Consider the following 12863-nt stretch of genomic DNA (forward strand, 5'->3'; position numbering starts at 1 on the left):
ATTGGAACACTCAACAAGGTGACCACAGTGTGTGTGTGTGTGTGTGTGTGTGTGTGTGTGTGTGTGAGTGAGAAAGACAGACAGAGAGAGGAACAGAGAGAGGGAGTGAGGGAGGGAATCAGAGAGAGACTGACAGACAGACACACACAGACAGACAGACAGAGAGAGACAGAGAGGGGGAGGGAGGGGGAGACAGATAGACAGACAGAGAGACACACACAGAGTGAGTGATTAAGTGAATGAGTGAGAGACAGACACACCCACATACACAGAGTGACAGAGAGAGAGGAAGGGAGGGGAGAGAGACAGAGACAGAGACAGACACACACACACACAGAGTGAGTGAGAGACAGACAGACACACACACACACACACAGTGACAGAGATGGGGGAGGGAGGGAGAGAGAGACAAAGAGCCAGAGAGAGAGAGAGAGAAAGAAAAAGAAAAAAAAGAAAGAAAGTGGGAGAGAGAGATGAAATTAAAAACAACAACATACAAACCTGACTTACTCAAACTATCCAAGGAAATGCAAGGCCAATGTTCACATTAGTGGTTGTGACTTTGTCAGTCAATGTCAGGATGTAATTTTCTCTACATTGAAAGGCAAATTTTATGGAATTTAACGTTATCGATAAATAATATCGTTCTAAAGTTTTTGTTTTATTAGTTGTGTTATTTGTATCCTCCCGACTTATGTGGATACTTGCATGCAGAATATTCTCAATAAAAACTTATTGAAACTAAAAACAGTGTACCATCCTATGTATTTTCGGTTTTAAAAATGTGGCTCTCAAAGTAAATTTCAATTGTGGTTTTGGCGAGATTTGGCTCAGTTGAAAAAAAAGGTTGCCCACCACTGTACTAGGGGATGCCCATTTGGTTTACAATTTGACATGTCATAAGGGACCAAGGCACGTTGAAAGCCTCCTTCAAGTCCCTGGAAATTGACACCACCTCCTGGGAAACCTTGGCATCTGAGGACAGAAGAACAACCATGGCACAAGAGAAGCGAGCACTCCGCAAAGCCAGAGCTGCAAATGCTGTAACAAGGGTCCCACGCATGTCTGCCCGACATGTGGCAAAACATTTCATGCCTTTATAAGCCTTACCAGCCACCTGTGGACACATCTTGGACAGCCCACAACCGCTTAGATGTCAAGGTCCTCTTCGAACATGATGGACGAACATAATTTCATGCTTCAGTGATTCCAAGAGCTATGCCATCATGGCAGACTCTCCAAAGGTAAACAGATCGCTGTTGAAGGGTAGCAACTGATAAATCACCCATCTGGGCAATGGGATAGTGCTGGCAGGGGAGAATCACATTTCTGTGAATACAGCTACAATGGTGGAATTACCTGAACAGATGAAAGACTGGCAATCTTTGCTCTCTTGCCATGAAAATCCCATACATAGTCACAACAAATTGAATTGGCTTTCAGGTCAGGAGGCACTGAAGAAACTCTTTGGGGAGGGATGAAGATCTTCAAAATAATTTATGCCATTTATGATGTGGCTGGAGCAAAGGCTTTCAAGAGTGCTGATGTAACTGTGCATGAAATAAGGATCAGAAGCAGTCAAACTGTCTTATGTACTCCAACTTGTAGGGTATGAAGCATGAACCACGGAAAACTGGAAGTGGTTGAGAATCAAATAGAACACCCATGAGTTGATCTGTTGCGTGTTAATGACCTCAAATGAAGTGGCATTGGACACGTTGAATCCGAATGAATCACATAGGATACTCTGCTGGAAATGAAAGACAAAGAAGAAATGGTGTTGCATTTATAATAATGAAATAACTTGCAAGGTGTTTCAACCAGCACAAATGGGAGCCTGTTGCCAAGTGCCCACAGCATACTTATGTGACCATAGGGAGGTTGCGACAGTCATTAAGTGTGAATGAGGTTGTAAGTTCCTTTTATGAGCACTGCTATAACTTTGAAAGATTGCTAAACATATGGTTGTAAGTCAAGGTCTACCCTTAGGTGACAACTTCAATTTACTTGGATCAATAAACAACAATGAAATTACAAGTATCCAAGAAATTAAAAAAAAAATTGCCTGGAAAATTGGCCATGAAATACCTAGACAATATTTTTAGATATATTTATGTACAATGCAGTGGTGGGTTGCAGGCGGTATGCCCCGGTACGGGCGTACTGGAACCTGCCTGGAGCACCGGATACCATTCCGGTACGGTGCTCTGGAGGGCCCACCTGTCCGCCTGAGCTCCTTACCGGTCTTTTAAGCCTTTGGCGCTTCTGCGCATGCGCATGGCGCATATAGCGCCTGCGTGATGCTCTGCTGAGCAGCTGGAGTGTTGTGGAGGCTCGCGCAGGGGCTAAGATGCATGCACATGCGTTGCACGCATCCATGTGGATGTCACCAGGCCCGTTCCAACCTAACCAGTTGGAATGGGATCCGGAACCCACTACTGGTATAAATGTCTGATTTGTTTCATGGTATTTTCAATATTGTTCTACAATATTTCTGTAAGTTGAGTGATGAAGAAACAAGAGAGGAATAGACTAGATAGTTTTGAATTATGGTGCTGGAAAATAATATTGTAGGTACCATGGGCTGTATGAACACCTCAATTGACATTAACTGCCTAAGCTTTCTTAGAAGGTAAAATGACAAGACTGTGATTTTCATATTTTGTACACTTCACGAAAGACAAACATCATTAGAGAAAGAGATCATGCTTGACCAAGTTGAAGAAAAATGCAAAAGAGGAAAGACCAGTGACATGATGGATTGATATAATAGCAACAGCTGTGGTTGTCACTCTGACAATAATTAGTTGCCTAATTGTAGACTGACACAGTTTAGGACAGCTGTGTACAAGGTCACCATGAGGCAACAATATTGACTTGATGGCAATGAACATTATAAGAAAGTGTACACAAAAATGTGAATTGAAGAAGCTTTGTGAATGAGAAGCGATACATTTTCAAGGAGAAAAAAAAAACCCAAGAAAGTCGAGTTGACTTTTGAAAAGTACCTTTGGATACAATCATGAATTGGGTGATATAGACTCTCCATAGATGCCCAAAAATCCATATAGTGATGAGATGGTTATAGAGTCTGCATTGATGCTTTTAACTGAGATTTCTTCAGACTGCAGTCTCCATTTCACTTTTGCGTTTAAATGAACTGCAGGAGGCAATTTTGATTAAATTAAAATTAGAGAAATGTTGTTGTTGTTGTAACAAACCAGTGAAGGTAAAATCTTTAAAAGGGGGCATTTTAAATAATTTGCTGAATGCCTCAAAGAACCTGCAGGTGTGCCCCCAAAGCAACATAAATGGTTTAGTAAACAACACTTTTTTCAGTCTTTTATCAAGTCTGATGTGTGTCATTCAAATGATGAACGATTGTGGGAACTAGTATGTCTAGTCTAATGAAGAGAAGGACTAGGGATGATATGATAGCAGTCTTCCAATATTTGAGAGGCTGTCACAGTGAAAAGGGGAAAGCAAAGCACCTGAGGGTAGGATAAGAAGGAATGGAGAGAAACTTATCAAGGAGAGATCCAACTTAGAATTAAGGAGAAATTAGTGAGTGTAATTAATCAGTGGCTTGCCTCCAGACGGTGATGGGTGCTTCATTACTGGAGGTTTTCAAGAAGAGATTGGGTAGCCATTTGTTCGAAATGGTGTAAGGCACGAGTGTCAAACTCAAGGCCTGAGGCTGGGTCTGGCCCATGGGGTGCTTAGATCTGGCCCGAGGGCTGGCCTGGAAACAGTGATGGGCTGGCCTCAATGCCTCTGCCAGCAAAAAAAGGCTCCTGAGCTCCATTTTTGGCTTTGGCAGCCTCCTGCAACCCTCTGCCAGTGAAAATAGAGCTGGGGGGGGGCGCACCAAGATCTGTTTTCTCTGGCAGAGGGTTTCAGGAGGCCGTTGCAGCAAAAAATGGAGCTTGGGAGCCTGCTTTTTCCTGGCAGAGCACCAGTGGTGGGTTGCAGGCAGTACGCCCCGGTACGGGCATACCGGTGCCTGCCGGGCGCACCAGGTACCGTTCTGGTACGGTGCTCTGGAGGGGCCACCCGCCCTCTCTTCTTACCTGTATTGAGCTCTTTGGGGCTTCCGTGCACGCGCATGGAGTGTACAGTGCCTATGCGATGCTCCGCCGAGTAGCTGGAGTGTCGTGGAGGAGTCGCAGAAGGTAAGTCGCAGCATGCACACATATGCGATTGCATGCTGCACATGTTCATGTGGTGGATGCCGGGCCACGTTGTACCACACCGGTTGCACAGGCAGATGGAAGCCACCACTGCATAGCACTCAGGACACCCCAAGCGCCTGGACATGAGTGATGTCGAGCTGGCCATGCCCACCCCAACCACACACACACACACACCGAGGTCAAACACAACCCTGATGCGGCCCTCAATACAACCGAGTTTGACACCCCTTGTATAGGGCATCTTGTTTGAAAAGGGATTTAGACTAGAAGACCTCAAACATTGATTTCAAACCTGTTCTATGTTTTATGTTAAGAAGGAACACTTCCCAGAGGAAACATTTCCATTTAAGATAAACATCAAGATTTCTACAGTACTTCATAACCATAATTTATTACATATCCTATGATTTTTTAAGGATTTTTCTTAGCTTCCTAGAGTAGCAAAAAGCCCTTGTATTTTCTGCTGAATTGCAAACCTAGCTTAGTTTTGCAGTCCAGATAAAGTTGGTCAGCTGGTGAATCTGGCTTAAAAAAACGAGAAAAAAAACCCAATATTGGATAACTAAACGCTGATAAGAACTTGGAGTCAAATCGATCTTAGTCATTAAGCATGAACTGATCCGGCATAATGCAAGAGTCCCAATTTACAAATGAGTAGCTCTATTGATTTCAGTGGGCTTCCTCTCAATTGGTTTTCCCAGTTTCAATTTATGGCTGTGAAAGTTGGACTGTAAGAAAGGCTGAGTGCCAAAGAATTGAGGCCTTGGAACTCTGGTGCTGGAGAAGACTCCTGTGAGTCCCTTAAACTGCAAAGCGATCAAACCGGTTAGTCCTAGAGGAGATCAATCCTGACTGCTCTTTAGAAGGCCAGTTTCTGATGATGAAACTCAAATTCTTTGGCCACTAATGAGAAGGAAGGACTTCCTGGAGAAGAGCCTCATGCTGGGAAAGATTGAGGGCAAAAGAAGAAGGGGATGACAGAGAATGAGATGGCTGGATGGAGTCACCGAAGCAGTTGGTGTGAGTTTAAATCAGTGTTTTTCAACCACTGTTCCGCGGCACACTAGTGTGCCACGAGATGCTGCCTGGTGTGCCGTGGGAAAAATTGAAAAATTCGAAAGATTTAAAAAAAAAACGTCAAATTTTCGCCCGCTAAGCGGGCGCTGGACTGTGTCCTGGGTATGGCGGGGTGGGGGTTTTGACCCCACCCTCGGCCAGCAGGGGCGCCGATTGGCGCTCCTCAGGGGGACACCCTCCACTTTTCTGATGTCCGGGCTGTGATTGGTCCAGACTCCAGCCTGGACCTATCACAGTAGGACATCATCTTCCGACTTCCTTCCCGCTCGAGCACAGTGTGCGCAGCAGCGGAGAGAAGAAGACGTCGCGACTCGAGTCACCAGGAGGACCGGAGCAGGAGGAGACGGACGGAGACCAGGACTCGGCGGGAGTCGGCACTGCAGAGAGACCGCATCCGGATCCAGACCAGGCCGCAGGTGCAGCGTGACTAAATACAGAGAGAGACTGAGAGCTGTTGACAAAGAGCTACGTGTGTGTCTTTCTTCGATTCCAGCCAGAATATCAGCTTTGTGTTCAGCCAAACAGGCCCAGGTTGCACACTGAATAAAGTATTTTATAATTTTTCATATTTCTGTTTACTTGCTATTTCATAATAAAGTAATTATAAAATACTTTCTTTGTGTTTATTTGATTCCTATTCAAGAGAATTACTTTATATATAGTCAATATAGGCACAGAGTTAAATTTTTTAACATTTTCTAATGGTAGTGTGCCTCGTGATTTTTTTCATGAAACAAGTGTGCCTTTGCCCAAAAAAGGTTGAAAAACACTGGTTTAAATGGACTCCAAAGGATGGTAGAGGACAGAAAGGTCTGGAGGAATGTTGTCCATGATGGGTTGGACACAACTTTGCAACTAACAACAACCTCTCAATTTGATTAAATCTATAGGGATGTATCCTGAACTCTTAAATGATGCATTTGAAATCCCTGGGAAGCTTATTCATTTGCTTAGACCATAAATAGCTTATGATAATATAGCTGCCAAGGAAGATGTAGAATCAATAGGAAAGAATGGCGAATCTTCATTTGTAAAGGAGACATTTCCTGGCATGTATGTAATTGCTTTTGAAGGAATGCTCAAGCTCCTTCTCCCTGGAGAATCGGCCTGCTGCAAACAAAGCACTGCATAATTAAAGAATGGAACTTAACTGAACATTAGACACTTTCAGTTGCCTAATGAGATGCCTTTGAGTCATATAATTTAGTAAGGAAACAAAAGCTCTTGAACTCCTAAGTATAGACATGGAAGAACCACAGAAGCTGCTGATTTCTCATGTTGCAGTTGCAATCAACCTTTGGAACATCATCAGTAGGAGAAAGGGGGAAAAAAAGGCAAGGTGAGAGTGGGTAAAGCTGGCTGGAGAATTCTGGGAGTTGAAGTCCTCTAGGCTTAAAATTGCCAAGGTTGGAGACCGCTGGCGTAGACCACAGAGGGTTTTTTTCCATGTGGGCTCTCAGAAGTTCCATGTGATCTATCAGCATCACAGGAGGTTTTCAAAAATAGACTGGACAACCATTTGAGAGGCATGGCATAGTTTGCCTTGAGCAGACGTTTGGATTAGAAGACCACAGAGGCAGGGGTGGGATTCAATTTTTTTTACTACCAGTTGTGTGGGTGTGGCTTGGTGGGCATGGCATGCTTGGTGGGTGTGGCAGGGAAAGGATACTGTAAAATCTCCATTCCCACCCCACTCCAGGGGAAGGATAGCTGAAAATCTCCATTCCCTTCCCACTCCAGAGGAAGATTACTGTAAAATCCCCATTCCCTCCCGATCAACTGGGGCTCAGGAGGCAGAGAATAGATGGGGACAGGACCAGTCAGAGGTGATATTTACTGGTTCTCCGAAGTACTCAAATTTTCCACTACCGGTTCTCCAGAACTGGTCAGAACCTGCTGAATACCACCTCTGCAGAGCCCCCTTCCATCCCTATGATTCTATGTTCTGTATTCTTCTGATTGTCTTTACAGTGCAATTGCTTGAATTTGTTACCACATCTGTGTAGTTTACGACACTGCAGCCCAAGGCAATACAATCAGTGGCCCAGAGAACATTACTATTAACATTCTGCAGGCTTGCTGGCCATCTGATTTTAATATTTGCTAAGATTCCTTTAATTAAAAAAATGAAATGCGGTTTTATTATGCTTCTAAACAGAGGGGCAGTTCAGGCATCATCTTTATTTCCAAGAACAATTTTGTACATTAGACCAAAACCTCCAGCAACACCCCAAAAAGCCCAAAATGGGCATGTTTGAGGAAATTTGCATTAAAATGCACCCCGGTTGTATTAGGAATTTTAAAGGACAATTCTAAGAGCAATAAACTAGAATGGGGAAGATTGGCAAAGTAGCAAGTGGAACAGAAAACAAAATGGAAAATGGGGCCAATTCACATCATAAAAAGTTTTGGATTTTCATTCTGAGTCTCCAAGAGACTTATAGTTATAGGGAATGTTCAGTGTTTCCAATAGTGCTACTGTTCCTTTTCTTTGTCACATAGCTACATGGTTTATCTGATATTTGTTCACCTTAAACCAGAGGGTTCACCTTTGATGTTTTGACGGCTTTCACCCATTTAAGACATTTTTAAAACATCTTCTCTTCTCTTTGCTCACATTGAGGAAACACAGGACCATTAATAACTATGGTGGAACTGAAGCTGGACCTGACCACCAAATCTGTTATCCCAAATTATCAGGAATCAGCAGAGAAAGGGGGTGGGAACGATACCATTTATGCTGATACTAATTACTGCAGCATCCTTTCTTATTTCGAAGTATTTTCAAGACCAAGCTTAGAATTAACATTTTTTTCCTTTTCTGTTACAAATACATGATCTTTTCCTTCAGTAAAGGATGCTTATTCCCAAGCAAACCAGGGGATTACTGGCACATAGCCTATACCTCATAACTGAAAGGATGTGCAGTTGTCTAAAAAGACCCTTGTTAAGTCCATTAATTCCAAGATCTAACATTATTTAGGTGCACCACTGTTAACAAGCAAATCTGCTGACCAAAGAGTTGCTGGAGATGCTCCCATAAAAATAGAAAATCAATCACAACAAATCTCTTGACTGTCCCCCCCCTCCTGCAGTTGATCCTGATTGTGTGTGTGTGTGTTTGTGTGCATGTGCTTTTGAGTCAATGTTAACTTCTAGCAACTCCCTGAACAAGTCACTAATTAAACTGGCTCTTCAATCCTCAGGTTTATCCCCCACCACCCACTCTGAGTTTAACCAGAGGAGAACAGAACAGAACAGAACAGAACAGAACAGAATAGAATTCTTTATTGGCCAAATGTGATTGGACACACAAGGAATTTGTCTTTGGTGCATATGCTCTCAGTGTACATAAAAAGACAAGATACATTCATCATGAATCATAAGGTACAACACTTAATGATAGTCACAAATAAGCAATCAAATCATACTAGGAAACAATCAATATAAATCGTAAGGATACAAGCAACAAAGTTACAGTCATACAGTCATAAGTGGGAGGATATGGGTGATATGAATGATGAGAAGACTAATAATAATGGTAATGAAGCCAGAATGGTTTGACAGTGATGAGGGAATTATTTGTTTAGCAGAGTGATGGTGTTTGGGGGAAAAAAACTGTTCTTGTGTCTAGTTGTCTTGGTATGCAGTGCTCCACAGCATCGTTTTGAGGATAGGAGTTGAAACAATTCATGTCCATGATACCTTTGTGTCCCTTATCAAGCCATTAGAGTTAACTCTGCCCAAGCTAAAAAGCTATTTGCTTAGTCCTGCAAAGAAAGCTTAGATACTTATGAGAGAACAGGCTCCCCGTGTCCTGCCCCTTTAAGACCACTCCCTAATCAGGCCAGCTCATTAGGGAGCTATAAAAGCCGAGCAGAAAAAGCAGCTGAGTATTGTGGGTTGTAACTGTTTTAGGAGTGAGAGGGTTTCTGTAACTTAGTGGAAATAAAGCCTTTGGAAGTAGCCTTAGGGCTAAGAGATAGAAGTACTGTTATTTAGCAGTAGGGCTCACAAATTGTAGTAGTCTTAATACTAGCAGTAACAGTAGACCAGGGGAACTGTATGAGAAGGAACTGTGAGTACAGTACTACCTGTTGTGAACTTGTGTGTGGGTTGCCTAAAAGCCAAGGGGGCTTGCATTGCTTCTCTGGGGTTTTTGGAGCCCATTGGCTTTGGATGTAGCTAAAAGAACCTGGAGTGCAGTGGTGGGATAACCAAAAAGAAAATAAGGTATTCATAAAGTGGGGTACCCCAAAAAGATATCCAAGACACAGTGGCAACCACACAAGTGGATATGGCTGAACCACAGGTAGTTCTGTACACACTTGTGACCAACAAACTTGGTTAAAAGAGAGGCTGTAAAAGAGTTTGGCTCTTGTAGAACTCAAGACTTTGCAGACATTAGTCAACATTCTGGCTGAGGAAACCAGATATTAACCAACATCCTGACTGAGGAAACTTATTAGAGCATATACCAAACCCATGGACCAAACAGAAGGGGCTATTTATCCCCTTAGAATAGTTTACTACTTGGTAGAAGCAGGGACTCACCCTTTCCTGTAGAAAAGCTAAAACAACCACCTGAAATGGAACTATGTTTCCTGATACCTGGGCTAATGTTTCAGAACTGCTAAGGCAGAAGCAGGAAGGCAGACTGATTAACTGAAGAGTGGATAGATGGAGGGAACAGGAAAGGAAAGATGGACTGTAATGACAAAGGAATGAAAGGGAAGCCAGAAGAGTGTTTAAAAGGCTGATAGACCTACTTAAAGGGATAGTCACCACATGGCTCAGTGGCTAAGAGACTGAGTTTGTCGATCAGAAAGGTCAGCAGCTCAGAGGTTTGAATCTCTAGTATGTCTCCTGCATGAGAAAGGGTTTTTTGGACTAGATGACCTCCAAGGTCCCTTCCAACTCTGCTACTATTAAGGGGCACATTGTATCCCAAGAATTTCTGAACATGTGGAGTGTGGAGGTGGTCCCAAAGATATAAAAATCCCCAATGTGTCCAAGAAAGAGGACATAGAAACTTGTTTCACAACGTTTGAAAGAGTGGCTATCTCTTTCAAGTATAGCCTGACTCTACATATAGATTTTTAAAACCTGTGACAATACTATTCAAAAATGCCTCCTCCCAGTCTATTACATGCAGTCTTCATTGCCTGCCCCCATATCAAAGTCAACTATTTCTTCAAAATATCTCAAGAGAAAGCAAATAGTCTGAGTTTCTTAGACAATTGAAGAACATTTTACTCTATAAGAATCAATACACTTCATAGTTCAGTTCTTCATTTAATCATATGCTTCCTAATCAGTCTAATTAGTCAGCACAACTGAGAATTAAAAAAAAACATGGTTAATTTTTAGGTGGTATTCCAGCTGTAGTATGCATCTTATGGTAACAATTCAAATGTTAATCATTCCAATTAAACAGCAGTTTTCGTTTTCAGGCTACTTTATATTTCACATGTTAAGTTTGCTTCTGCAAAATTCTTAAATAACTAGATTTCAGGATAGGGATGAATTCCTTTCACATTTACCTAATTTGAATTTCTGAACTAATGGGTGAAAAACAATTGCCTTTCAAAATGTGCTGTTTCCTATGGATTACTCCAACAAAATACATCAAAATTATATTACAGAACAGTTAATATTAATGAGATACTTTATATTCGGATGAATTCTAATATAGACATGGGGTATGCTATTTGAAGGACATTTATCTCCCATGGTTTCTGCTCAGATAATATATGTTGTCAGTATTGGACACACTGTCCTTTTGATTGAATAGTGTACTCTTATGGGGTTCAGGAAGTGTGCTTCCCTATTACAGTCTTTGCCCTCCAGGATGAGATCCCTTCTGAAATCCATGTGGATCACATGCCTTGTTGGCATTCTGTAAAGATTTGAAGACCTGATTAATCCACCAGGCTTTGGGAGATGAGATTGAAGATTGATGGGGCCTCTTGTTGGGTGTTTGTTATTTTTACATTTGTCTATATATAGTATTGTGCCCAGATCACATCTTGTGCTTAGTTTGTACTGGTTTTTATGGAGTACGATGAATGGTCCAGATTCAGTTGGAGTCAGATGATGTGAGAATGATCTTGAGAGATGGGAGGAGGAGAAGTTGAAGACCAAACAATGGTCAGATAAGAGGCAGCTTAGCTTGCAGAAGGAATGGGGGTGGTAAATGTTTCCGAAGACACCCTCCCTAGTTTCTTGGACCGTAAAAGAGAGGGGAAGAGATGTACTTTCAGACTTGTAAGATTCTGTTACTGTACTACGCTGTTACTGTAACCTTACAATAAAGGTAGTGCTAGCATTTATGGCTGTTGCTTCTTGACTGGACTACTCAGGAGGGTGACAGGCAGCGCTTGAATTGAATTAAACAAATGAACAAACAAGCGCCTTTCAAACAAAAGAACACACATTAAGAAAAGATTACATAAATGCATATGAATTTCATGCAAGCTTTTAAAAACTTTCAAACTGATGCCGAAATGGAAAGCACACTGAAAACAAACTCAGTTAATTCCCCCCGCCTAGTTTTCATATATTCGCACAAATTGAAAACAAATGCAAGAAGTTAAACAACTCCCCTCCTCCCCCGCTATTTTTCACATACTCACTCTCTCCAACATCTTGTAAAATTCCTTTGTGGGATCTTCAGTGAAATTTTGAAAACCTTCAACATTCTTCCGTTTGAGATTTAAGCAGTCTCTTGAGATTTCAACATTATCATGCTAGATGTTGATAATTTAACATGAAGCCTTGAGATGCATTGGCAATTTTATGTAAGATCTTGTTTACTATTTCTGCAGTATTAGCATTATTTTATTTTGGGGTGAGGAGCTCCGGAATCTAGCAGTGACCCTCTTTCCTATGGATGTTAGCTTGTTAGTCCATGACCTGAAATTGCTAATGCTAGCTTACATCCCTAGCTGAATCTAGTCAATCAATATGACACATCTATTTTTTTTCTGGACTCTGCCTCTGGTGGCAACCAGAAAGTGTTGTCATGAATAGGAGCTTGCAAAGTTCTCGGGAGATTCCCACTGTAAGCATCTGAAAGACAAGGGAGACTCTGAGTCATCTTCAAAGCTGCTGCTTCCACCAATTTGCACACTGAAAAAAACATTTTTACAAAATCTTTTGGATACTGTGAATTAAGAATTAAAATTCTTGCCTCAAGTGGATGCATGCTGCAGTCTGGAACTTGGGGGATTCTTTTATTTTTTATTTTACTAAAAAGAAGTTAGGGTCCCCCTCCCCATTATACTTTAGTTGGCTGGGAGTGTGCAATGGTTTATTCTGATGTGGATGGATTCCCGAGAGCTGCTAAGTGTCTTTAGCCTACCATTATTCCTTAAGCTTGGCAGCGACATGGCTCACCAAGCTGCCATTCTGAAATGATTTCTGCCTCTACGGGAGAACTCCTGCTATGTTTTACTGCTTTTTGCTGCAGCAGGATGGAGACCGAGCCTCCTTGCGCACAAACATTCTGCCATCTGACCAGAAAAGAAAGAAATAGGCTATAGCAAGTAGTAGAACAAGGGTGTGCGTGTTTCTGTGTATTTGCTCAAAGTC

Source organism: Natrix helvetica (genome assembly GCF_964273705.1).
Source record: "Natrix helvetica genome assembly, chromosome: 4".
In the NCBI taxonomy this organism is placed as follows: Eukaryota; Metazoa; Chordata; class Lepidosauria; order Squamata; family Natricidae; genus Natrix; species Natrix helvetica.